Source organism: Quercus lobata, chromosome 3 (assembly GCF_001633185.2).
Source record: "Quercus lobata isolate SW786 chromosome 3, ValleyOak3.0 Primary Assembly, whole genome shotgun sequence".
Taxonomy (NCBI): domain Eukaryota; kingdom Viridiplantae; phylum Streptophyta; class Magnoliopsida; order Fagales; family Fagaceae; genus Quercus; species Quercus lobata.
Window position 1 is genome coordinate 14,402,240 of NC_044906.1, and position 5,994 is coordinate 14,408,233.

General features: G+C 33.0%; 2 long non-coding RNA genes across 2 annotated transcripts; both read left to right on the forward strand.

The window, feature by feature from the left end:
* Positions 1–537: 537 nt before the first annotated feature.
* LOC115979349 lies at positions 538–5,038 on the forward strand. Its single transcript, XR_004089038.1, has 2 exons — positions 538–687; positions 4,779–5,038. It is a non-coding gene; the product is annotated as an uncharacterized LOC115979349 (long non-coding RNA).
* On the forward strand, positions 1,492–2,421 carry LOC115979346. The gene is made up of 2 exons (XR_004089035.1): positions 1,492–1,609; positions 1,714–2,421. It is a non-coding gene; the product is annotated as an uncharacterized LOC115979346 (long non-coding RNA).
* Positions 5,039–5,994: the final 956 nt, after the last annotated feature.

A 5,994-nucleotide genomic window follows, 5' to 3' on the forward strand; every position in this document is an offset into this window, starting at 1 on the left:
CTTTAATGTATATCTCAATTGAAATAGAGTACCAACTACAATTGATAATATATTATAAAATTAATTTTCAAGATTGTAAATTTCTTATATGTTTTTATTCTTTATCAAATGAGTTATCCAATAAGTCATTTGTAATTTTGTTTTATATTTTAGAATATTGATATTGTGTAGAAATAAAACGTGTGTATTTGTTTTACTTATCTTTATATTATTTTGTTTTAAATAGTAATGTTAGGATTTGTATAATTATTAAATTATTGAATAAGTATTAATAAGTTTAACTAAATTCATTCTTAATATAAGTGGTGAATTCAAAATAATACATTTTACATCAAGTACTTTGTTGCATAACTTTCCAAATGGCAAATATATATTGTTTTCTTTATAAAAATTAAAAAAAAAATCTTGTGAAAAATATGGGTCAACTGACCCAACTCAACCCGACCTGCAATCCCATTGACTCAAACCCCTATTTAACCCGCTTAAAATAACTCGATAAACCTGTGACCCGTTAGGCCTGCAACCGATTGACCCGACCCGCCCGCCCATTTTGCCATGTCTACTACTTTTCAGCATTTGTCTCTCTCACTTCAACAGCCGTTCTCCCCTTTCCCTCTCCAGTCATTCTCTCCCTCCCCTTTCAATCGCACCGACTCCGATTCCCGCCGCCCCAGCAGATCTCCAAAGGTATTGTTTCGTGTTCCAATTCTCCGATGCTTCAAATCTTGTTCGTTTTCGATTCTTTCTCGCCGTGACTCTCGATTCCGCACAAAACCCTAGCTTAGCTGAGTGATGCGAGCTGTTCTTGTTACTGATACTTGCATTAGCTAAAAAAATGTAATTTTATATATATATTTTTTTAGTTTTTAAATTAATTTCAATATTGTAAAGAGGCTTTGTTTGTTTGTCGTCTTTTTCTTGAATTTTATGCTACACTCAATGTCACTGCATTGGAAAGATCGGTTTTAATTTTAATTTTTTTTTTTTTTGGTTGTTACTTACGGGTTTTACTAAGCTGATCGTCTTGTTTGATTTTCGGAAGTTGCAACATTACTGTTTCTGCCATTGCATTAAGTCCATCTCTACAACTCGTGATATATATATATACTTGGCGATTGTGTTTTATTTAGTAAAATCTGTAACTTCCGTAACTATTAGAAGATGATCTTACTAGAGAGTTGTTATTGAGAAGTATGTGAGTATGTTAAAGTGGGGACTTTTTTGGGGTGGGTGGGACCTTAACTCATCTAATAATGCAATATGATGGTGTACTTATTTGGGGTGTTATATTAATGCAAATAATTTGTGATATAAAGATATTGAGTAGTGGTTATAGTACTACTTATTTGGGATGTTACATTAATTCAATGGTGAGTTTGATGTGGGTTCATTACCCGATGATGGTTTAATCCTTAAAGTTTTGGTCTCCACAATCATCACATTCTAATGAGCAAGATACTGCCTTTATTAGTTTTTTTATTTCCATGTCAGAACCTTTTTTGGTTAACAAATTTGTGCCAATGCCAAACAGTGGCCCTAAGAAAACTGTGTCTTGCAGTATTGCCGACCTTGAAAGTGAGCCTGGCCTATTTATATATCAAACAAAGAGGTGCTTATATTGTTAAACTTTTTCTCAGAATTGAGATTTATTATATGGCCTATGTGTTGCTTCCATCCAATTTCCTTAACAGAAAAATTCATTCCTTTTGGCAGAAAGTATTTGCTGAGGCTGATGCCACGGCAAGGAAGTACAGGGAAAAGCTACCTTCTGGTTTGCCTCTTATAAATCGGAATTCCCTCCAACCAATGCTTTACCCTTTGAGAATGAGGTAAGAATGAATGCAAATTGGAAGTGGTTCAAATTTGAAAGAGAATATGAACCAGCGTGACCCTTAAGGTTGCCCTGTGACACCATCAAATTAGAAAAAAGGGAGGGCTCAGACCTTGCTATCCTCTCCTAACCCACACACACCCCATAATGAAAAAATGTAAATATCTCTCAAATCTCAACAAGGCCATTATACTCTTGAATTCACAAAAATCAAGTTATTTAGCTTGTATTGCACTTAGATCACAAGCCATTGAAAATCTATGGAGACATGAGCATATGTTCTTGCTGTTGACATAGTTTTCCACTTTATTATTCCATACAAATATGTAATATGATGAGTCAAAATATTCTCAGTTGTAGTTGCAAACCTTGTCCTTAGTGTTGTTTTTTGTTTTCCTATGGAAATGATTAGATTCAGTTTCTTCTGATTCAGTTTGTAGCTGTACATAGAAAGCATCGCTCTCCATTGTGTACCCAAACAATGTATGATTTAGTTCTCCGTTGTATACCCAAACAATGTATGATTTATTTCAAGGCCGTTGTTTGACTGGAATTAGGCTGCTACTTACTGTTTGGCATACCAAAAAAAATTCATTTTGATCCTAACTAATTGGGTTGAGTCTATGTTGAATTGAATTTATTATTTGGTATTATTTGCTGTTCAAGACAAATTTTTGTCAAGTCCATTGCCATATATTTTTAGCATATCGAAACAACGGTTTCTTTGTCATTCAACACCATGGAGATGGCAAAGACAGTAGTTTAGTGTCATCTTTTGCATTATCTTCTAAGCAATAAGCCCATAGTTGGCAAAGTGTAGCCTCCCTTTTGTAGAAATAGGCTCCACCTTCAACTCAGAGCAGTACTAGGGGGTATGAATATGATTTCTAACATCAGTCTTATATCTTAATTAAAGCCAAAAGTGCTTTGTTTTGTTTTATTTTTTTTATTCCGTAACTATTAGAAGATGATCTTACTATTGCAAATCTTTAAGGAATTAAACTTTCAAATCAGCAACTATATAACCTATGCCACGAGCCTCCTTCACATATCTCTCTCTCTCTCTCTCTCTCTCTCTCTCTCTCTCTCTCTCTCTCTCTTTTTTGCATGGTAGTGTTGATTTTTGTTTCGTTTGGTTATGCTATAATTTATTAGAGCTTTGTAGACTGTTTTGTTGTATGCAATTTTATTTTATTTTATTTTATTTTTGACTTTGGATAGCTTGTAAAAGGGTTTGGTTAGGGTTTTGGTGGTGTGCTTGTATTTTGTGGTCCCAAAAATTTGGGAAAATTGCTGATAATTATTTTTCTATAATTGATGTGAGATTATTAAAACAGAAAAAGGAGAGAGAAAATCATATTCTCGAAAATTGAAATGCAATACATCTTTTATCTTGTTCGAGAATATGTGTCCTTAAGATATATTTTTATGTATTTATGTGTTTTTTTTTTTAATTTTTTTGTGTTTATATATCCAATATTTTTTGGGTATTAATTCTTAACCACACATGAATCCTTTTAATCGTAGCTAACCAAACTAATCAAAGCTCACATGTAATCCCATAAAATTTCATAAAGACTACGAACTTAAGTGTTGAATTATATGTTGGTAGGCCTTTTTTACACTCCTGCATCATCATTAGGCTTTCTTTGGCACCAAAAGGACATGCCATATTTAATGCTTCTTTAGAGTCAGTGGAAGATGCACTTTTTCCTTTCTGTCAATACTTTGTTAATTATGCTTTTGAAATGAAATTATATGGTGGAATTCTTCCATGTACATGTTCATCTTCCAATATAGATTCTGTGACTAAATTGAATGACATACCTTAGGGAAAACAAATGAAGCATTCACCTTGTTAACCAAAAAATGAGTTACTCTCTTGATGGAAAGAAAGTGATCACGAGAAACGTGTTGGGTGATTGGGTATCTGTATTTACACTCAGATTTTGTGTTTTTCACTGCTTTTGATTCCTGCTGGCTTGGATATTTCCAAGGCCTGTATCTGCAATTGTTGGTCCTTAAGTGGCTAGAAGAGAAATTTGGTATTTAAGATAGACGAAGGAAAAGGCTGATAAATACATATAGGTAAATAGGAGGAGGGGGGGCTGGTGAAATTTGAACCCCAGTTCCTAGTCACTACAAGAGGTGCTGGGCCATTGGGAGGAAAAGGCTGATAAATAAACATACAATTGCAAAAAGTTATTTAATTAGATAAATATGGTGGACTGTTCCAGTAGTTTCTTTTTGGGTCCATACCTGGTTAGGTGTTACAACTTGACCCTGAATTTTCCCTATTATTGATAGGGTGATTTTACTTCAACACCTAGGAACCATACTCAACTAAGGATGATAGATTAGTTTGGTCACTTATGTAACATTTCTCTTCTGTCTTTTCATTATTCTACAATTGAAATAATAGGAAGTTCCATCTTTTTACAAATTCAAGGGAGTCAGACTAGATTAATTTGGTAACAATATGGTCAATGTACTGAATTACATCTTTATGTTATATTAGTTCATCGTATCATAGTTATATAGCTATAATTATACAGAGGTGTCATTTGCAAATTTAAGGGTCAATGCCAAAATGAATTGACCAATACTATTTTTACTTCTTTTGGATTCCATGTTAATCTGTTTGACATTAATATGCTTTGTGAATTGTCCCTATTATTCTTGACTCACTAATAAAGATAATGATGCCTCATCAGTTTTTATGTGTACTAATGGCCTTCCGGCTTAGTGGCATGTCCACCTTTTTGGTGGTTCAAATGTTCAATGTTTGGGGTTCAATCTCTAGTAACTTTACCTATAAAAAAAAAGCCTATTTTTGCAAGGCATTTATATTTTAGAGAGTTCAAAATGTCACTTACGGCAATGCTAGTATTCTTGATCGTGAGTTAGCTAATATGGTTGCGCATGCTAACAATATTTGTATTGTTAGTTGTGTTGAAGATACTTAAGCAGCTTAATTTGCCACTTGATACTCCAATTTTGCTTGAAAAAGGAGATATTGATAGGGTAAGCCGACCTTGGGAGATCCTACCTGCTGGTCACAAAATTGGGACACCAGAGCCATTGTTTAAGGAATTAGTATAACTCTCCTACTTCTATGATTTGTTTTGTGAATTGTGATGGAGATTTTTTGTTTGGAATTGAGGGCTTTTTGTTTCATTATTAAAATCTGCTCAAGGCTTAAAACAAGATGTTGGGAGATAATTTCCTTTAAAGGAAAGTTTGATAGTGTCCTTTCATTTGTACATATTCATTGTTTCCCTTGGATCATTTTGGAACGGAGAGAAGAGTGTTGGAGATAGTGTCCCGATTACTCTGTTCATTTATGTCACTAGATTAGTAAAATATATTTGCATTTAACCCTCATCATTTGGTTATATTTTACTTGGAATCTTCCTTTTGCCATCTGGCCAGGAAAAAAAAAAAAAAAAACTATAGCCGCGTTTTAAAAACTAATATATGATAATAATGGCAAGGATCGATGCTATAAATTTTACTCTAAACATCTTACTTACCAATGTGTCAATATTTGTACACAATACAAAAAATTAAAAATTAAAAGATTTATTTATTATGTTGTTTATATGTTAGACTACATTCAATGTTACACTAATTTATATATATTTTTTAAGATTGTAGCCCAATTGGCTGAGCAAGACTTAGGTATAATACTTAGGTGCTGTTCCTACAAAAATATTGACACATTGGTGAGTAAGATGTATAGAGTAAAATTATAGCATAGATCCTTACCGTTATTATCGTATATTAGTTTGTAATTTTAGTAAAATGTGTAATACTTAATATATTCCAAGTACTCATTCTCAACCATAAATAAAAAAAATTCTTCAACTATATAGAGGTTATAATATAAAATACAAAGCATCAATATCACTCTAGATTATGAATGAATTATCATAAATCAATCAATTCTCCTTTTCTAACTTCTAATAATGCAACTTTTGACTTTCCATTGCCCTGAGTAAGGAAGGCTCTCCATTTTCCAATGGGATTAAGATTATGCTACCATAGGCTGGATTCATTTCATCAGTCATTAAATCCCACCAATTCATCTAGACTTTTTTCGTGTTATTAATTCCTAGAAATTAAATTCACCCTTGACTCCGCATATGTACTTATCACCATGC